Source organism: Xyrauchen texanus, chromosome 20, assembly GCF_025860055.1.
Source record: "Xyrauchen texanus isolate HMW12.3.18 chromosome 20, RBS_HiC_50CHRs, whole genome shotgun sequence".
Classification (NCBI taxonomy): domain Eukaryota; kingdom Metazoa; phylum Chordata; class Actinopteri; order Cypriniformes; family Catostomidae; genus Xyrauchen; species Xyrauchen texanus.
In genome coordinates, this window is record NC_068295.1 from 35,371,756 (window position 1) to 35,395,076 (window position 23,321).

At 39.2% G+C, this 23,321-nt stretch overlaps 1 pseudogene; it reads right to left on the reverse strand.

Moving 5' to 3' along the window:
* LOC127660587 (E3 ubiquitin-protein ligase parkin-like) overlaps nt 1-23,321 on the reverse strand; it is a 126,114-nt pseudogene that overhangs the window by 88,446 nt on the left and 14,347 nt on the right.

The window sequence follows — 23,321 nt, forward strand, 5'->3', positions numbered from 1 at the left end:
CTAAATCAGTTTTCCCACAGTTTAGCGAATGTTCATATTCTTTATTAACTGCTTTGGCCATTTTGGGTTAGGCCTATATGTGTTTCATACATGTCTAAGGTTTTTACTATGCATTGAAATACACATTGGTGATGTTTTTATAAGCTATTGTATTGATTTGTTTTTATTTTACAAAGAGAATAATTTAATATAAATAATCAAATTTGTATCTGTAATTAGCTACAATAGCAAGTTCTGTGGTTGTCGATGAACTAATACATTTTCACATTCATTAGAATTAAAATTTCGTGTCCTGGTGTTTATTATAACAGATTCATTTATTCATGGATTTTGATTCCAGTGGTGGCTGCATAGGATTGTTTCCAATTTCCAATAAATCCAGAGCGTTGTAAAGTCCAAAAGTCAACATGTTTTGAAAAAGGATAGATGTAATAATTTCCAAAATTCACAACATGTTTTTATCTAATGAAATATTCACCTCAATCCATGTTTGTTGGCGTTTAGACTTTCGAAAACATTTTCACTGTGGTGGAAAAAACTTGCTGTACACAAAGCGATGCACGCACCTTCCGGGGCAGTCTAGCAGCTAATATATAATATATATAGGCCTATGTATTTGTATAGTCTAGCACTATTATATATTACAAAAAAGATCAGTATTATGTAGGACTATCTGCGTTAAGCTTAGCTCCATTTGATCCATATTATTGTATTGTATTCAATACATTTTTAGGGTGATGACGATATAAAATATGACGACAGACATTAGAAGCTTCATTCTAAAACCTCAATAGAAGTTTCGAATGTAAATATGACATGACATTTGGTCCAGTCTAGTATGAACGGTCAGAATGACCACTATGGCCATTCTAGTAGTTCTAGAATTCGGTAGTTCTCGTGTTAAATGCAAGTACAAGTCTATTGCTTGATTAGTGTCCTTTGGAAGATCAAAGCGTGTCTCAGCCATGACAGTATTACAAATGTCATAGACAGTAATGTCTTTGTATTGAAGGCCAAGTTTAAAATATATCTCTATAAATTCATGCATCCATGCTCTCAGTATCTTTGAGTAAATGAATGATGGCAATGACGCTAATCGGAAAAGAGCTATAGTGCACACACCGGAAACTGTAACGCGCATGACGCGATAGTTTCTCGTGCACGCGAAAGTCTCTTAGATTTTTTTTTTTGCACAGGTCACTCGGGGCTCCGTAGTATCTCCCAATGTCTCAGACCCAAAGTAAAATAAAACCGGATTAAACTTGAAAGGCGGGACATGTTTACTTCCATTCAATCCAGCTAAAATAGAGCTCCTGGCAGGATTTTGAGGGATCTCATTAATTCAGAAAAACAGAACAAAAACTTTTTTTCCATGAAAAATTATCTCGTAATTCTGAGATAATTAACTCATTAATTCAGAAAAAGAGCAAAAACTTTTTTCCATGAAAAATTGTCTTGTAATTCTGAGATAATTAAGTCGTTAATTCAGAAAAACAGAGTAGATTTTTTTTTCTCAAGTGAATGCAATATGCTTCCGTACATTTCAATATATAAGTGAATAAAAGTGCAAAAAATCACATCACTATCATGTTGTTCATTCAAGTAACACAATACGCTTTTTTCTAAATTAACATGTCAACAGAAGACCATTGAAAGTGTACTTCATTGGGAGTCTATGGCAGATGTCTTTACTGCACCATTCAAATTGAAATGGCGCAAAAGAATGGATGAGAGGCTCTAAACACATAATGTGCTTCTTTGGGAGTCTATTGGAGCTTCATTTGCATTGGATCTGCATCCGATTGCCTACTGGATATTGGGCTTTCAATCAATATATTTTTGTCCCACCCGAAAGCCCGGCTTCTCTATAATATGATTGGTCGAGGCAGGCGCAGACTGGCCATTTGGAGAACCGGGACTTTTCCCGGCGGGCCGGCCGTGAAATGAAGCTGCCGCGTTATGCGGAATGTGCCACAAAAACCCCATTCATGAAAAAAAAAATAATAATTTAGGAAACTCCCTGCACACAAAATGCTAGATATATTGCTGATGTTTGTTCTATACCTTTACTTGTTTGATCAGGAGATATAATCCTAATATTAATGTATTAATTATTATGTGGCATGTGCCATCCACCAATCTGCATTGTCAAAATGTCAGGACATAATTTTTCTGCAGTGCCAGAGTAATTAGTCACTCGGCTTTTACTACTTGTAACGGGGTATTTAGCCCGTCTTGCAGGGGAAATTTGTTAGTGCTGCCCTGGAAGACTGAATAACGAAAGGATCTTAGTCCCCGCTTTCAGTGCTTTTAGTCTTGTTACACACTGAATGTATGTATGTTGTGTCCTACCTTATTGTGAAGTGACACTACAGACCGGAAAGGGTAGGCTTCGGGTAGTGTAATGTCATACAGTGGCTTCCTGAAGTGTAAAAGTATATGTGAGACACAGTCTAATATACTCCTCCCTCCCCGACTAATAAAGTAGGTGAGACGCCCCTACTCCCTGACTGCTCTCAACAAAAGATACACTGTAGATAAGTACAAAATTACAACAATATTTATTTTCCTTTAAATATTCTATTTTCTTAAATTAAGTATTATTCTATTCTGAATAATCAATTAAATAAAAAACTAATAAAAGTTAAATTACAGTCTTTGTGTTTTCTTTTAAACCCAATAGAACACAATCTTCACCTTCAATGTAAAAGTTCTAATCTTTTCACTAACAAAATAACAAATCCTAAATGTTACCTCAAAAATGAAAAAAACACTTGTATGGATTCTCAATGTAAACACAACCTAGGATAAATCCTCACTGTTCAAATGATAATGTACAAACACATCACATTTGAAACAAAACATACACAATGAAATCTCACTTCAAAATGAGCACTTGGATGAAATGTTCTGTTCCCTTACGACTTCAGTCCACTTGACATTGCATTACTAATGCATATGGGGAGTGCTTTCATACACGACCTACTTGAAACCTCTCTACAATAACGCCAATATTCTAATATTGGCTATGGTGTTTGAGCCAGCCTGTTTTGGTGCGAAACTGACCGCTCGTTTCGGCGCGAACTGACCGCTATAAAACAGGTGCACAGACACCATTTCCTCAGAATTTCTTCCTTCAAGACAGCGATTACCTCTTGTCTCGAAGCCCTCTACCTTCGCCGTCGATTCACAATAGTCAGCGGATCGGAATCTTCACGGCAGCAGAAGACTCTCCGCTCCCCTGCAGTGCTCCGCGAACATCACTCCGCCGCCGCTTGACCCTTCAGCTGGTGAACGGACCTCAGCGTCCTGATTCTCCACAGCGTGCCGGCAGGTGTAGAGTATCCTTTTAAAGCAAAATTGTACTTGTGTGTATAAATGTAAGTTATATAAGTTATATAAATATAAATCTATATTTATATTTATTTATCTAGAAGAGCCACTTACGTGTTCACATCTTTTTCAAGATGTTGTTCCGTAAGTGTTCCTTGTGCAAGAGACACATCCCGCCGTCAGACAAGCATGAGAGCTGCGTTTTCTGTCTGGGCCGCGCCCACGCAGAGTCAGCTCTCATGGAGACAGACTGCCTCACTGTGAGGACATGAGTCTCAAGTCGCTCAGCCACCGAATCACCCTCGCTCTGAGGGACGATTCAGCCTCTCGCGCCCTCCCACCAGCCTCTTCTGTGATTCCTGAGGGTTCACACGAGGAGGCACGGCGGGGCCTCGAGGCCGAGCAGGACGAACTTGAGGTGGATTTCGTGCCGGCACACGACCCACGAGCCCCTCAATCTCCACAAAGCGCATATATCCCCATACGCTATGTGCGAGACGAGCTCCGGCCCTCTGATGAGCCTGCAGCCTCGTCTCGTTTGGTGGATCTGACGCTGGGGATGATGACGATGTCATGTCTCTCGCCACATCAGGCAAATGGTCAGTGGATAATGCTGCCGCCCCTCCCCAGCGAGGGCGAGGAACGTGCAGCGCCACTGACAGGGAGATGCTCCGCGTCCTTACAAGGGCAGTCGAAGAGCTTCACCCTGACTGGTCTCCCCAGAGGAACCGTCTCGCCTTGATGAATGGTTCCAGCAGTGCGGGCGTCGTTAAGCGGCAGCATCCGCACATTTCTTCCCGAAGTTCATAATGAAAACTATTCAAGTCCTGGCGTACGACCTTATATGGCGCTGCCGCAGTGACGCCATCCTCTTTAATGTGGATAATTTCTTTGGGAAAGAAAACGGTTATATGCCTAATTACCCCCTGTGGAGGAGGCGGTAGCGGCACACCTCTGCCCAGCGAGTAACATGTACATCCTTCCAAACCCTGTCGACAAGCGTCCGCGACTGGCGGAAAAGCTTACTCAGCAGCAGAACAAGCTGGATCAGCACTCCACACAATGGCGGCACTCCAGGGCAGAAATGAGTGATAAAGAAAAAGCCACTCTTTTAGATGCTCTTGTGTCTCCAGCTGGCCTTTTTGGCTGCTCTATGAATAAGTTTGCTGAGCGTTATGCCACGATTCAGCAGCAGTCACAGGCTATGAGACACTTTATGCTCACATGGAGTATATCACAGCCAGTTCGCCCTCGCTCTGTTTCGAGTCAGCGCGCGACTAAAAGCCTCACAGGCACCTGCGTATCAGTACGCGCAGCAAAGCTCGTAAAAAGGCTCGATTGGAGAGACACAAAACACTGTTCCCCATCTCCCCACTTTTGTTGGTCGGGAAAGGGATATTGTTATTCAAAATGTTGTTTCTGTGTCTTGCACTCAAATAAATGCAAAAATAAAAATGCAATAAGTGCAAAAAAGAATACAGCATTCGTTGCAAATGCATGAGATGCTCACACATTCTCAATAAAGGCCCCTTTTCCTCTTCAAAGCACACACATTATGCTTAACCGCTTCCCTAGAGTGAGCGTCGCATCATATCATACAGTGAGCAAACCAAACTGCCCTCTGTCCCACTATGCGGATGCGTGGCGATCCCTAACGGGTATTTCAGAATGGGTGCAAAAACGATCGAACAAGGATATACGATCCTTATTTGCACACCGGCCACCCCGTTTCAACGGCGTTCTGTCTTCCACGGTTTCGATCCGATGACGCGCCAGTGTTACGAGCGAAATACACATCTCATCGTGAAAAATGCGATCGAGATTGTGCCAAATTGTCAAGCACAAAATGGTTTTACAGCCGTTATTTTCTTGTTCCAAAGAAAGACGGCGGGCTTCGCCAATCCTGCATCTGAGACATTTTAATCGCGCATTTCTAAGCGCCTATTCAAAATGATTATTCAGAAAAGGATCTTATCGCATGTACGCCCACATGATTGGTTTGCGTTGATAGATCTGAAGGATGCGTACTATCATATCCACATTGTACGACATCACAGGATGTTTTTGAGATTCGCGTTCGAGGGAACAGCGTATCAATTCATAGTCCTGCCCTTCGGACAGTCTTTGGCTCCTCGCACATTCACAAAGTGCATTGATGCGGTTGTCGCCCCTCTGACACTGAGCGGCATGAATCCTAAACTACCTCGACAATTGGCTGTTACTGCCACAATCAGAGGTTTTTTATGCCAGCACAGTTTTACTGCTTCAGCCATTTTACAGTGTCCATCTCAGTTAAAACTGGGGAGAACATTTCCACTGAAACTTGTTTCAGAAAGCACTGGGATTTGTGGCGGCGGCATCCGTCTGTCATGTCCTGGTTAGCTCAGACAACATGACAGTTGTGGCATATATAAAGCGCCAAGGCAGAATTCAGGAGACTTCACCCTCAAACTGTATTGAGGATTTGGGAAATATCTGGCAAAGCAGAAATCTATCTATTTGCCTCATTGGAGAATACTCACTGTCCCCTCTGGTACTCGAAGTCCCAAGTTGTCAGGCGAAAAGAGGTGACCACGGATGCTTCCAACACAGGTTGGGGGGCGGTGTGCAATGGACACCCAACTTTTGGCACCTGGACAGGTGTGAGGAGGGCGTGGCACATCAACCGCTTAGAGCTATTGGCTGTAATTCTAGCCTTAAAGGCTTTCAGTCTGAAATAGTGAGCTGTCATGTCCTGGTTTGCTCAGTCAACATGACAGTTGTGGTATATACAAACAGCCAAGGGAAAATTCATTCACTGCCACTGTCGAGAATGACGCGTCACCCCCTCCTATGGAGCGAGCATCATCTCTCCCTGAGAGTGACATATGTCCCAGGCTGCCTGAATTACTGTGCACGTCTACTGTTACGCTAAGGGGCGATACCAGGCGAATGGAGACTTCATCCTCAAACTATACTGAGGATTTGGGAAATATTCAGCAAAGCAGAAATCAATCTATTTGCCTTAGTGGAGAATGCCCACTATCCCCTCTGTTCTTCGAAGTCCCAAGCCCCGCTGGGAAGGGATGCAATGGCACACAAATGGCCGGTGAAAAACAAATATCCGTTTCCTCCAGTATACCTGATCCACTCTGCCATATGCAAAGTCTGAGAAGACAAGGAAACGTTCTATTAGTTGCACCGAAATGGCCAACCAGCCATGGTTTCTGGAAATGATGGAGATGCTGTACAGCTCACCATAGGAAATACCACTGAGGAGGGATCTCCTCTCTCAGGCACACAATTTGGCATCCCCAGCCCCAGCTGTGGAACCTACATGTGTGGCTCCTGAATGGAGCATACTAAATGCACCAGAACTGACGTGTTCAGTCATAAACACCATTTTACAAGCCAGAGCACCGTCCACTAGACACCTCTATGCACTAAAATGGAAGGTGTTCGCTGATTGGTGTCTCTCACACAGCAAGGACCCGGTAAACTGCCCCATACATGAAATTGTAATATTTCCTCAAGAGCGATTAGACGCAGGACTCACCCCGTCAAAGCTCAAAGTGTATGTGGCAACTAGATCTGCGTATCACGCACATGAAACCGGCGCCTCTATAGGCAAGTATGATTTAATCATAAAGTTCCTTAAAGGAGCAAGACGATTAAACCAATCTCGGCAGGCTACAGTCCCGACTTGGGATTTAACTTTAGTCCTAAATGCTTGGACTCTGTTGATTTGCGTATGCTCTCTATTAAGACCACACTACTGCTGGCTCTGGACTCAGAAAAACGGGTCGTTGACCTACATGCATTATCAGTCGACAATTCATGTCTGGAGTTTGGCCTGGTCTTTTAAGAGCCACTGTCAAACCCAGGAAAGGCTATTTACCCAAGGTCCTGACCACACCCTTCAAAGCGCAGGTGGTTCATCTTCAGGCCTTCTCCCCTCCTCCATTTAATTCAGATGAGGAAAAATCATTGCATTTGTTATGCCCTGTGCGGGCGCTACATACATACGTTGAGCATACTTGCCAGTGCAGACTGTCTGATCAGATCTTTGTATGCTATGGAGGATGTGCAAAAGGATGTCCTTCTCCAAGCAAAGACTTTCTTACCCTGGCTTATGAATCGCAGGTTCAGACTTGTCCAATTGGTGTTAAGCACACTCAAATAGAGGCATGGCCTCCTCATGGGCATGGGCTGAATGGTGTGTCCTTACAAGACATATGTTTTGCAGCAGGATGGTCCTCATAAAACACGTTCACAAGGTTTTACAACCTAGAAGTAACATCTCTTCCTTCATAAGTCCTTGCTATTCATTGGCCATATACATATATATATATATATATATATACTTATGCCCCCTTTTAAGTACGGGCTCCACATCATTTACACAACCACCTGCATTCAGGCTGTTATAATGCCATAAATCGCAAGCACTTCATTATAAATAAACTCCCTTCCCAGCCGGGTTCATAAGGAGTAATTCATACTATATGGCTATAGCTCATATATTCATTATGAGTGCTCTCCTCCTGGCCATCATGAGGATCACTCACTGCGGCATACACATGTTGGTCGCCATCCCATAAGACTGCGCCACCATGTTTCCTCTCTAGGAGGTTATGTCGTGTAGTGCGGCGTGATGGGATTCTGTTCCCCATATGCGTTAGTAACTCAATGTCAAGTGGACTGAAGTCGTAAGGGAACGTCTCGGTTACGTACGTAGCCTCGGTTCCCTGAGACGAAGGGAACGAGACATTGCGAACGCTAACCACAAGACTAAGAGTTCTTGAGGCACGAGCAATGCGCTCCTTGTTCTCAGTCAGAAATTCTGAGGAAATGGTGTCTGTGCACCTGTTTTATAGCGGTCAGTTCGTGCCAAAACGAGCGGTCAGTTTCGCACCAAAACAGGCTGGCTCAAACACCATAGCCAATATTAGAATATTGGCGTTATTGTAGAGAGGTTTCAAGTAGGTCGTGTATGAAGGCACTCCCCATATGCGTTAGTAACGCAATGTCTCGTTCCCTTCGTCTCAGGGAACTGAGGTTACGTACGTAACCGAGACGTTAAATGTTCACTCACTGTTCACTTTACCTTCTGTAGTTCACTTGAACTCTCACAGTTCACTATTTATCAGTTCAATAATCAAAAATGAATCATTTGGAAAAAATACCAGTCTGCAGAACGGTGAGTAGTGATTAGTTGTCTTGACGTAGCGTGCGTTGAAATAAACTTGAAATAGCATTGGGGAAGAGGCTAACTTTAAAGTTCACTCAACTTCAAAGAAATGTCCAAAAATGAAATATATATTAAAATGAAATCAAACTGGAACTTCACCACCAAGGAGATGAATCAAACTGAAGATGTCGTTTGGATAGCAGGGAAAAATAATAATAAAAAATATATATTCTGAAAACGTGAATCTCCTCAAAATGATGTATCTACCGCAACAGCAGTTAATTCTTATTGTTGCTTCTCAATGAAAAACGTATGAAGTACAAAACACCGCAAAAACTCTTCAAATGTCACTAATAAAGCAAACTTGTACTTTATATGCACTCACAGTTCTCATGGCATTCACAGTATATCACTGTCACTTAGCTCCAGCAGCTAATGCAATCCACGGGAAAATTATCCCAAAACTTTAAACAACTGCGAAACGCGGGTCACGATTCACAAAAACACTTAGTGCTGTCGTCTTTTGTCCGAATTAAGCCTCAATAATCTTCCGTTGAAGTAACCTTATCGAACGAGCTTTTCAGACACGACACGACACTATCTTCTGCCTACAACACTCACACACACCGCGCTCTCCTTCACCTCTCTTTGGAATGTGCAAAAACAGAAAACGGGTATATATCAGTGGCGGCTGCTGGTCTTTCAAAGAGGGAAGCTCATTTTCGGCCTACATTATAAACTTATTTACCCTATTTTTTGCACTAAATCAATCTTAGGTGTTGATCTGCCCTGCTGTTTAATTCAAATTTTTTCCTCGTAAAGAAGACTTTCAAATGGCTTCGCCAAAATCAGGTCGACAATATTAGCACCGTCTGCCATCGTGCGCAGTTTCACCCGTACGACGCTAGCCTAGCCTACTGTATGAATGAATGAATGAACGAACGAACGAACGAACGACGAACGCTCTAAAACAAAATATATTAAACTTGGTAAAACTGAAACAAGGAATGTGGTCTATAATTGTGTGAAATGTATTATGCAAATTGACAAGCAATTTCGCCAAACAAATATAAAGAAATAGGTTGCAGCAGTTTGTCTTTCGACTACACTTGAGAAATCCACGATGGGACTGAGCGCGAAATAGCTTCAGTGACTTCTTATAGTACAGATTCGCTGTCAATCAAAAGGAGATGCAGTCTTTCGACAGATCCTCCAATCATCACGCTGAAGCCCGGAGTCCGGGCCAGCCCACTCCTCATTCACCCCTAGAGACACTGAGCGTCCATGGGTGGGACATAATCGCAGCATTTATCCAATGACCGTCTATTTTCGAGCACTGAAAAAAACTGTTCAGAGCAGCCCCATTGAAGTCAATGGATGCTCGGCTTCAACAGGAAATGCACTGACGCTACGGGAATGTATGAGAAGTAAATCGAGTCAGCCGACCTGCTATATGTAATGTAGCTGATTCTGAACGAACTCGTCTTCGATGAACGTGTTCTAACGCATTTTTAGTCAATAAATTGTTTACACAATAGTACATATTTGACCATTATTTTTTTGACATTATAGGGGAAGCTGAGCTTCCCTTGCAGTCTTAAAGAAATCCCCACTGGTATTTATATGTATATGTATGTATATGTGTATAAATATTAAAAATTATATTTATACACATATACATACATATACATATATATACCCGTTACATACTGATAGGCTAATAATAATGATAGATTTTAGAGCTGGGTAGCCATGATCTACTCTAAATCTGCTGTTGTGTGCCAATTGAGCAACTGCCATTAAGATGAAATGGAATGCTAATGGTAGCTCCATACAGGTTTTAGAGACCTCCTTGATTTAAATGTGTACAATATCTGACTGTCTAGCAAAGTTAGAGCAGATCCAGACAACTCTAAGCAGGTGAAATTAAGGATGAGTTGATTACAGATTCAGGCTGACTGTGAGAAACATATAATGTGAGACCCAGGAGCTAAGAGCTGCAAAAATAACCAGTTACACACTCTAGAAGCACTCAATATGTAACACAAACAACAAACACACACACACACACACACACACACACACACACACACAAAAACAGGGCAACTCTTTTTAATTAGTGAGAGAATTATCTGTGCTCCAGTAAATTCACTGCACAGTGAAGCCAGGGGAAAGAAGATGAGAGCTTATTAAAACAAACTGAGTGAATATACAGCGTATTAATTCCACTGAGAGCATGAAGTGACTACCTGCTGCTGAAGTCATCACTTCCGAGCCACTCAAGAAAACAGCAGTGTGGAAACACAAGGATTCTGATGCAATTTACACACTCACAAAATCATTTGGACTTTATCTTTTCTTTTTTTTTTTGCATGTTTTGCATGCAAACAGAAGTCCACTAACAGACCTGAGTCTAACGGGATCCATCTTGCTGTCAAGTCAAGTCAAGTCAAGTCAAGTGGTTTTTATTGTCGTTTCAACCATATACAGTTAGTACAGTACACAGCAAAACGAGACAACGTTCCTCCAGGACCATGGTGCTACATAAAAAAACAACAAAGGTCCAACATAGGACCACATGAAACTACACAACGAAATAAAATACCTATATAAACTACCTATATATACCTATATAAAGTGCACGTGCAAACATGTGCAAAAAATGCAGTAGTCGATGTGACTTCTGCATCAAGCTGGGTTTAAAGGAAAAGGTTCACCTGAAAATGAAACGTCTGTCATAATGTTCTCACTCTCATGTTGTTCCAAACCCATATAACTTTCCTTATAATGTGGAACACAAAAAAATACTGTGGCAGGGCGGAGGGCGGAGGGCGGGGCCGGGTCGTGATCCTACACACCCGGTCCCGTAGTAAACGATCTCTCTCTCTCCCGCACGATCCTCTGCAGTCGACCTTTATCCCTCACGGAGGCTTGATTAGCCTAATACGGGACCGGGTGTGTAGGATCACGACCCGGCCCTGCCCTCCGCCCTGCCATAAATACGTTTTAATCAATATGGCGGTCCGTCATTTCAATACAACAGCAGTTGATAGTGCCTCACTGTAAAGTATAAAAAAGACCCAAAAGTAACATAAAAGTAGTCGATGTGACTTCTGCATCATATCAAATCTTCTGAAGGCATACGATAGGTTCCAATAAACCTATTCTGGTGATATCTAATTCTATATTAATATATTGTACATAATTGTTTCTATTTATTGAACATTGTAGTCTTTTCTAAAGTAATCAGCCATTAAAGGCTGCGTACATAGTGATTTTACCACAGTTAAGGGGGTTTATAACATGGTTAAAACCACCCATTACCTGTAGTAAAATCAATGTAACACATAGTCTGTCATGGCTTAATGCTTTAAAATATTTTGATTATTGCTATTTTGTTTTAATTTGAACAAACCTTGTTTTGCACTCATTCACACACATAATGTACTGTGACATAGTTTGTGAAATAATTGGTACCTATTACTTCTGAATGGATATAAAATTATAAATACAAAGTCTACACATTTTCCCACATCAGTCTTTTATGCCAAGTATACACTATACAATTTTAAGCCCGATTTTTGGTTATGGAGATTGCCAACAAAAGCCTGAAATCGTGGGCAAATCGGAGCTCGCTCCTGTGAGCAACGATCACAATGTATGAACTATCAAAGACGCGATTTGAGAGAATTGCTGATGCATCGCCGATGTCAGCGAGATATCTAGAATGTTAAATATTTGGACCTGTCCGCGACTCCAAATCGTGCAGTGTGAAATATGTTTTGACTGAATACATCTGCAGCGTTGACCTACAGCCAATGAGAGAGCAAGAAACAGGGCACGGGAAGTTTCAGTGGGAGGAGTCCTGATGTACCTGCAACAGAATCAAGAAACTCTAATTGGACCGAAGAAATGAATGACACTCGTAAAATTATTTAAAATAATACTATTATTTAAAGAAATAAATAAAAAATGCAATTCACACAAAAAAATACTTGTCTATACACATCTTATATGATGAACATGCTTTAAATTTCCAAAATACATTTAATAGTCCAAAGTAATTTCGATATATTTTTCCTGGGGTTTAAAGTAAAACATTTCATGTGGCGTAACCGTCCAGAGAAAGAAAAAAATAAATAAATAAAAAGCCTGACTAAAAGCTGAAATTCTTGAAAAAATAAATGTTAGCATGATGTAAATTACATAAATGTGCAGAATAATATTTTATTAATAGTCCTTAAAGCAGTAAACTAATGTGTTTTAAAATACGATTAATATCCACAATAAAATTTTTTTTAAAAGCACCATAAAAGTGGTACAATCACTATATTCTATGTCTTGTAAAGCCATACAATATCTTTGTGTGACGAAGAAATCGAGTCATTGAGAATGTTTCCCTTTGCTCTCAAAACCAAATATGGCACTGTGGCGTGGGGGGGCGTGGACATGTGTCTGTCTGTGGGAGAGGGAGAGCATTAAGGCTCGTCACCTGGGTTGTGATTACGCTAACACCTGTCTCTCATTATAGAGATGGCAGAGGGAGACCTGATAAGGCATTCCAGAGCATCAGTGGGGGAGAGAGAGAGCAACACATGAGTGGTGTGTACTTGTGTACCTGAAAATTCAACAGTGTAACAGAATGTAAAGAGTGTGCAACGAGTAAAAATAAACGCTGACCTTGAACCTGTTTCGCTGTCTCCTGACTCCTCCATTGCTCACGATCTCAGAACTATAACAGGCACCATTAGGCCCTTTCCACTGGCAGTACTTAAGTCTGTTTTAGGTACTTTCCTCAGGACTAGTACTATTCGTTGCTTTTGCACCAATAGAACTATAGTTCCTCAGAGCCGTTTTGGGGGTATTTTTAGCTTTGCAATAACAAGTTGTCCACTGAGTGTAATAGAGTGTTTGACCACCACACTAAACAAGATATTCTCTTGCTTGCAAAGAGCAACCTTATTATCCAAACACAAATGCATAAAAAAGCGAGAGCAAGACGGAGAGGGCAGAAGGGGTCACCTGAAGTGAGGATTTGTTGCAGAGCTCTCTTCCAAAAAAAATGACCCGGTGTTCTGATCAGGCAGTATGCCCTGTAGATGCCCCAACACCTCTTTCAGCTCGGCAACAGTAGCACCCTGCTCCAACTACACCGGGAACCTTTGGCTAAAATTAAAATGTACATAAACATATATAAACATGATATACTGTATAGACCAGGCTAGAGGTATTATATAAACATTATATAGCATATAGAACAGAGAATACAGCTTATATAAACAGGCTATATTGTCTATATAAGTTATAGAATAGGGTACTGAGTATTAATAAACAGGCTATATGGTTAAAATAAAAATAATATAGGGTATAGAACAGGTTATAAGGTCTACTGTAATTAAACTGTATATATAAAATAAGGTAATAGGTATAAATAAACAGGATTTAGGGTATAGGGTATAATACAAGTTACATGGGTTATATTAACAGGATATAGGGTATAAAACAGGGTATAGGGATTACATAAAAAGGATAAAGTGTATAAACAAGGTATAAGGTTTATATAAACACGGTATAAGGTATAGAACAGAGTACAGAACAGAGTAAATGGTTTATATTAACAAGATATAGGATATAAAAAAGTGTATAGTGTTTATATAAACAGTATATTGATATAGAACAGGGTACAAGGTTTATATAAACAGGGTATAGGGTATAGAACAGGAATTAATGGTTCATATTAACAGAATATAGGATATAGAACAGAGTTTAGGGTTTATATAACAGGATATAGGGTATATACAGGGTATGTGGTTTATACAAACAGAATATAGGATATAGAACAGGGTATGGGTTTATATATTAATTATATAAGGTACAGAGCAGGCTATACGGTTTATATAAACATTATATAGGGTATAGAATAGGGTATATGGCTTATATAAACAGGAAATAATGTATAGAACAGAGTATAATGTTTATCTAAACAGAGTATATGGTATAGAACAGGATATAAGGTTTATATAAACAGAGTATAGGGTATAGTACAGGAATTAATGGTTCATATTAATACAATATAGGACATAGAACAGAGTTTAGGGTTTATATAACGGGATATAGGGTTTATACAGGGTATGTGGTTTATACAAATAGAATATAGGATATAGAACAGGGTATGGGTTTATATTTTAATTATATAAGGTACAGAACAGGCTATACAGTTTATATAAACATTATATAGCGTATATAACAGGGTATAGGGTTTATATAAACAGGAAATAAAGTATACAACAGAGTATAATGTTTATCTAAACAGGGTATATGGTATAGAACAGGGAAAAGGGTATATATAAGAAGGATTGAAGGTACAGAACAAGGTATACAGTTTATATTAACAGAATTTAGGATATAGAACAAGGTATATGGTCTATATAAATAGGATATATGGTATAGAGGGTATAATATTTATATAAAAAGGGGATATAGGGTATAGAACAGGGAATATGGTATATATTAAAAGGATAGAGGGTACATAACAAGGTATTTGGTTTATATTAACAGGATTTAGGATATAGAACAGCGTATATGGTCTATATAAATAGTATATAGGTTATAGACAGGGTATAGGGTTAATATAAATAGGATATAAGGTATAGAACAGGGTATAGGCTTTATATAAATAGGATATAGGGTATAGAACAGGGTATAGAGTTTATATAAATAGGATATAGGGTATATAACAGGCAATAGGGGTTAAATAAACAGGATATAGGGTATAGAACAGAGTATACGGTTTATATAAACAGGATATAGGGTATATAACAGGGTATGGGGTTTATATAAATAGGATATAGTGTATAGAACAGGGTATAGGGTTTATATAAATAGAATATAGGGTTTATATAAATAGGATATAGGGTATAGAACAGAGTATTCGGTTTATATAAACAGGATATAGGGTATATAACAGGGTATAGGGTTTATATAAATAGGATATAGGGTATAAAACAGGGTATAGGGTTTATATAAATAGGATATAGGGTATAGAACAGGGTATATGGTTTATATAAATAGGATATAGGGTATAGAACAGGGTACAGGGTTAATATAAATAGGATATAAGGTATATAACAGGGTATAATATTTATATAAGCAGGGTATATAGGCTATAGGGTTTATATAAACATGATAGAGGGTATATAACAGGCAATAGGGTTTAAATAAACAGGATATAGGGTATAGAACAGAGTATACAGTTTATATAAACAGGATATAGGGTATAGAACAGGGTACAGGGTTTATATAAATAGGATATAGTGTGTAGAACAGGGTATAGGGTTTATATAAATAGGATATAGGGTATAGAGCAGGGTATATGTTGTATATAAATAGGATATAGGGTATAGAACAGGGTATAATATTTATATAAACAGGGTATATAGGGTATAGAACAGGGTATAGGGTTTAAATAAGCAGGATATAGAACAGAGTATATGGTTTATATAAACAGGATATAGTGTATATAACAGGCAATAGGGTTTAAATAAACAGGATATAGGGTATAGAACAGAGTATACAGTTTATATTTACAGAATATAGGATATAGAACAGGGTTTAGGGTTTATATAAACATATATAGGGTATAGAACTGTGGAGATGACCCACATTGTGTACAACAGAATAGGGCTATAAGGTTTATTTAAACAGGGTATATAGTATAAAACAGTATATAGGGTACAGAACAGGTTATATGATCTATATAAACAGGGTATAGGGTACAGAAGTGGGTATATCATCCATATAAACAGGATATAGGGTATAAAAGAGGGTATACAGTACAACAGGAAAACAGAAAACAGGAAGAAAGTAAACATATTCTTGTAAAAAGAGTGAAACAGAGCAGTCATACAGCACAGACATGCAGCAGACATAATTAAGGTGAAGCCTGAAAGTGAGCCGGACACCCAAATGAGAGACTAAGGACAGAGACAGAGTGAGGCAGAGGGGACGAGGACAAAACAGGTGACCGACAGAGACACACAAATTGAGCCATGTTAACATTCAGTCCCTGATGTTCTGCCCCTTAAAATCCAGAAACCCCTTAATTAAGATGATGCCAATTTGGTGCAGAGGGACTTTTTCTTGTTATCATATCTGCTTGTAATTTTAACTGAAATGAGTCAACCTTTTCAGAGGCCCAGGGGCACAGAGATAAACTCGCAAATGGAAAAATGAGTGGTCAGAAAAATATTTCCTGCCCAAAAATTGCACTTTACAGAAGAAACCTGAAAAGATGAGAGGATGGGTGTGAGATGTCTGTTCTCTAAGCCATGTGAGTAGCTTTGATTAAATTTTTGTTCTGACTTGATTTTACTATAATGGAACATGTTATTGTAAACAGAACATCAACATATCCCTGTTGAATAGACCAGCCTCATACCAGCAGAAGGTGGTTTGCTGTTCTTAACTGGTTTAAACTGGTCTAGCAGGTCTCCCATCCTGGCCAATGTGGTGTTAAGATAGTCTAACTGATCTTTCATCCTGGATAAGCTGGTTTAAGCTGGTCTAGCTGGTCTTCCAGCCTGGCAACGGAGGTGTTTAGCTTGTTTAGTTGGTTTACCAGCTAGTCTCCCAACCTGAGGCAGCTGGCAAGTGCCAAAAAACCCTCTAAAAACATAAAAACAGACCAGCATAATTATCCTTGCCAGGCTAAAGACTAAATTGAACCCTACAGAGTAACTCTTACATTGGTTGTAAAGCATGGTCAAAACATTATCATTATCATGCAGCCCTGCATAATATGTTTAGCTAGGACTACTATAATAGAATATTAAGAACTAGGCCTATATGAGATGTGACAAATAAAAAAAACGAAATCATTAAATACGAGGGCATTTTTTGTCTGCACATTTTGAATTCCGGGGGCATTATTGCCCCGAGCCCCTCTTAATTTCTGATCCTAGTATAGGGTATACAAAACAGTATACAGTATATAGAAAAAGCTTTAGGGAATATAGGGAAATAACCACTGATATATATATAGAACTGGATCGCTGTAACAATGTTAAACTGCCAACAGAATGTGAAGCCAACGGAAGTGTTCGGGCGGCCACCTTGGTATGCCCAAACTCTCATAGAGAGTCAATGACTGACAGGAGTAATCAACTCATGTTTCACCATCTAACCATCTATTATCACCATCGGATGAGACAGTTGCATTTCATCCTCTAGTGACAATCATGTTTAATGTTTAATTTGCTTGTTATGGATAATATTCGTTATGACGGAGAAGATATACATGGATTGCTATGTCAGAGCAAACGCCTACCCCCATGTTCAGTCAATCAGTACAACGTTCATCATTGAAGCAGCAAAACTGTACACAAGTTTTAATGCAAGTAAGAAAAGCTGTAATGTCTTCTTGTTTAGGGTGACAATATGTTTTTAACCCCAAAAGGGACTTAAAAAAATTCAGACCGGGAGTTCTAAAAAATTCAGACCGGGATTTCTAAATCACCTTAAATGCCCGGGATTTGCTTGTTTTTGTATTGAAGTGTTCTATTTAATTTTACACACAAACATACTCAGAGAGAGACACACACAGAGAGAGAGAGAGAGAGAGAGAGAGAGAGAGAGAGAGAGAGAGAGAGAGTGTGTCGTTCATTAAGGCTCAATATCACTCAGCCATAGCTCTTCCAGGAAATTGCATCTGGTGGTATTCTTGACATGAGCACAGTGGGGGCAAAGCTTGCACTGATTGCTGCTAAACGACAAAAGCTTAGGTTCTGCTTCGCTCTTTAAGTGGTGTTTGAGTGATTGCTTGTTGTTAAAGCATGACATTCTTTAATAAAGGTATTCTGTCAACCACATTTGGAGACAAATGACATGATCCAAATGCAGGCCAAAAATACATCAAATCATATCAGAGAGAGGTGGACAAGTATGTAGAGGCCAAACATGCATTTTGCATGGCTTCAAACCTCATTTTGTACCAAACTCCTGTGGTCCTCTTTTTTCATTGGAACACAACAGTAAAATTATTTATAGTATTTTTACTAGTGCTGTCGAAGTTACAAATTATGTTAAACTGAAGAACACATTTCTTCAATTTAACATAATATTTTTGTGTGACATTACTGATTTATGTTAAAAACATTTTGCTAGTTAGCTAACTTTTAGCTAGCAATTGCATACTTTAGTATACTAAATGTTAAGTATTATTTGCTACTTGAGTAAAGCAACATACAGCATGTTGTTTGTGTACCCGTCCTCATCCTGCATAAACTAACACACCAAGTCCCATGCAATGCATGCTGGGAACTACAAATTATTAACAATTTATAACAAAGTTATTGATCAAACTTGATTGGTTCACATTCACCCTACATAATGTAATCTAGTACAGCACACATTTTAGAGAATTAACCTACATTAAACAGTAGCAAAGAAAACAAGTTTAGAAGTGAAATGTAATTTTGTTGTGCAGATCACAAATAATAACAAATAACTTGCATTTTCCTGTTGACAAAAACAGCATACAGGTTGGGAAATAGGAATGGGAACTGTAGGAATTCAATGATTCAGTTTCTGATTTCATTCCTCTTAACGATTAAAATCTCTTGACTGAAATATTCCTTTAATGTCACAATCACAACATGAGTATTTCAGCACTTTATGTAAATGCCTCTTCCTTTATTAGACACATCAATAGAGCCAGATTTATTCATTCTGTATTACCAAGCAAGCTTTATGTCGGGGTAACTGGTCTATTTCCATTTTGACTTTATATACTGATTACATTAAGAATAGCAATGACAACGTTGAAGATAAGCATGTATCGAGCACGGAGCTGCCGTCAGGGCAGGTCGAGGGTGACGTGTGCTGTCGTGCTGATTTCCATAATCTCCCTCATTGTTTTGTCTGCCTTCCAGGAGGATAACAAATGAGTAAATTCCCCCTTTGTCATGTTTCATCACAGCAGGTGTCAATTTGCCAAGCGCATCTTGACGTGCCTGGACTTTCAGTGTTTTTCGTCAGTCAGTGATACTGACAGAATGCAATTATCAGTAGGCCCGATTATGGAGCGGTAAGAGGCCGAATTCTAGAATCTGCGACACACTACTACAATCCACCGCAAGTAATTTAAACCAGGTAGAACTGCTCTGTAACATTTTTCAACAACTTCTTTGGTTGCATTGTTAGAAGCAGTATGGTATTTGTGATGCAAAATGCAGGAGAGACAAACAAAACTACAAGTCTGTGCACATAAGTGAGTCAGAATAATTTGCTTATTTTAAAGATTCCTTCAAAAATAAAATCATGCAACAATGAAACACCAGAATTCATTCAATTGGCGGAAGATTTTTTCCAAAGTGAAACGTGACTGTGGAAGTATTTTTCAAAATTATATTACGTAGTTCCTTAAACGTATTGTGGCACTTCCAAGGTGTTTTCATTGTGGATGGTTTTTGCCCCATTGGCCCGGCCAGTAATCTCATGAGTAGATTTGCATGCTCTTAAGAACTCCTGTCCTAAGAATCGCAAGTGCAACGCTTTATAAGTTTAATCTTCCATGCAATTTAATTACACTTAAACAAATATCCCTTAAAGTATGTGGTGTGGTGGTGGCGTAGTGGGATAAAGCACTAAACTGTTTAGCAGAATGTTGTCGGTTCGATCCCCACAGCCACCACCATTGTGTCCTTGAGCAAGGCACTTAACTACAGGTTGCTCGGGGGGATTGTCCCTGTAATAAGGGCTCTGTAAGTCACTTTGGATAAAAGCATCTGCCAAATGCATAAATGTAAGTATCCCTTAGGAAGACATGCGCTATCGTAAAAGTGTTCTGATGTCATAAAATGTCAAAAAATATGTGTTTATGAAGCTGCCGTTTTACTCTTGATTTGTGTGAGGGAATAAAAGTAGTTATTTTAGCACCTCTAGTGTTCATTTCACCAGAAAACTGTTGTGATATATACAATGAGCCATGTAAAAATCATTTTTCAAAAATGTAGGTACAGTATAGTAATGTGATTTTATGAGACCAGGTTGGAAATATTTGGGATAATTTGATAATCCTTTCATTTCTGATAAGAGTGTAGTATCCTCACCTCCATCTTACAGACTCTGTGGAAATGTGGAAATGTGGAAAAAATCAGCAGATTACACCTGTACATGACCTTGGAGCAGTATACTCCAAAGGTCGAGCCAAAGGTACAACCCAAATGCAACCAACAAACACGTTAACCCACAGTGTCATAGCTCAAATTACTTCTGCTATCACACCCTGTGTCTTGGTTCCATTGGACCATGACATTAGACATGGTTTGAGGCATCTAACATAAATTTGTGGAGGAACCCGAGCACATGGTGAACTGAAAAGATCAGTAGGGGATCTTAAAGACAGCTTGCTTCCGTTCCTTGAGTGTATTGATCAAACAATTAATTGATGCACATGATAAACCCTTCCATTTATACTGGTTTTACTGCAAAATGTCCTCTTTTCGTTCACATTATAGAAAAAGGCCAATTTGTCCAATTGTAAAACATTGCAGACAACTCCAACATGAACATTTACATATATGCAGAGGACTGAAATTTTCACTTGCTTTATAAAATTATAGGCAAGTGGTTCTGAATAATACCCAGATTTTAGTGCAATGCTATTACTTCCTAGAAAGGCCTGACCTTGAAAGGTTTTGGATTTCGAGTGTCTTAGAAGGTCTGCTCATGCTGTGCTCACTAAGGATTGTCCTACCCAAGTAGGACAACAAAATAATTGGTACTGGAACAACATTACTCCCAACCAATGGGTTTAAAGTTAGGTTTTGCCGTAATTTATTCAGACACTGTTGATCTTTGCAACACATCTGGCTGCTTTTTCAGTTTTTGAGATGCTGGGTCACGTTACAAGACCTTCAGGGCATTTTGAGCCCACATCTAAAGACCGCTAAGCACATGACATCGTTGACATGACTGCTTGCTTGTCGCTGCTCCGGTGAAGCTAACTTTAGCTAAAAAATGGAGAATAATAAACCTGCACTAGAAGTAGGGAAGAGAAAGCTTCTTACTGACTTTTTTGAGGGGTAATTTTCACTCTCTATATATCTTTCTACTATATCTATCCACTCCATGTCGGGACTTTTGCATTCCTTGCATAAATTGGAAACATTTAGGCTTTCTCATCTACCACGTTTGCCTGCATGCACTTCCCAGAGCATTAAAGAGCAACACCAGATGCTCGTTAGTGGAGCATTTGGCGTTCTTTAAAAACACTGCAGTGACAATCAGTCTTTGTCTGGCCTTGAATGTTGTAATACTTACTCTCTGAGCACTCATGGAAGGACTCTTCGTCTTATGTTTTCCTGGATGTTATTTGTGTCTCAGATTGGACTTCAGATAAATGTTTTCTATGAGTGCTTTTTATATTGAAAAAGAGACTATCCTTGTTAGATTTCTGACTGTTATTTCTCGATTTTCCTGGAACTACTACGTTTATTCCTTCCTGCATTGAGAAACATGTTATGTTCAGTTCTGCATTTTAGTTGTGGGCAAAGAGACAGAGTTTATACCTAGCCTGAGTATGCATTTCTGTTTGAGTTTCATTCCTCATTTGAGATCTTCGTTATCCTGCTTCTGAGGAAATTTGATACTTACCTGTCCTGAGTTCTGTTCTAATCCAAGGAGATGTTGATGATACTAGCCAGTGAATACCTACCTGTCATGAGTTTTGGTTTATGTCTTCATCCACTGGTTCCTGAAATTACCTTGATGGCTGTTATAGATGAATACTGAGTTGGCTTTTGAGAATCTCCTGTGGACATGCCAATGTTAAACTTATGAACTATTCTAAAGACTGTATCCTGTTTTCCCAGTTGTCCTGTACTCTTTGAATAAAGCTCCCAAACCAGGATTCATAACTAATCTCCTCTATAGTATAATTACAGCCTGATAGTATTTTGCCATCCTTTTGCTACTGTTTAAGTAATAAAACAGGTCCTTAAACAGGTCCTTTTGAAGTTACTGACTGCTCCTTTATCACTGCTTTCTGAGACATTATGAAATAATTATTCCTGTGCCACTGCTGAATCTTACAGTTATACAATCCAGTTAATCTGGAAGCTATCTGATAATTTACATAATCGACATTTCAATGTATTTTGAAGTCACATGCTTTTACGGATCTTCAAGTGCCTTATATGTAGTCCCCTGGTATATTTGCCATAGTTCCCCTTTTGGGTCTGCTGATTTGTCAACCTCTAAATTCAGTACCACTTGGAGTAAGCCATTCAAAAGAAGAATAGTAGCTTATCTCTCTTTGATAAATAACATTGGGAAAAAAAACATTCTTTATTATCACAAAAGCCTGTTGTTTTATGTACAGTAAGCCTGTTTTTAATAAATAGTGTATATAGTAATGCATATTATGATCAAATAAATATATTGTGAGACTAACCCCCCCCCACACACACACACACCACCCCCAAAAAAAAGTGTTATAGTGGGGACACCCATAAGACTTGATTCAATTCGAGCAATGATTAAGGGTCTAACGGTATGACATTTTCACAGTATCAAAACCATACCACAGTAACATAGTATGTAAACATGCTGGTTGAAAGACATGCTCCCTATCGTTAATGAGATGATGTATAAAAAAAAACATGTATACTGTACTGTGAAACCATTACACCCCTAGTCACCATCAACTGGTATTGCATTGAAATCAGTTATCACTTGTCTTGCTCGCAATGTACATGAGCAGCTCTACAACCAGCCAATGGTCCTGACCACGTTCTCTTGTGTATCTGTTGACTACAGA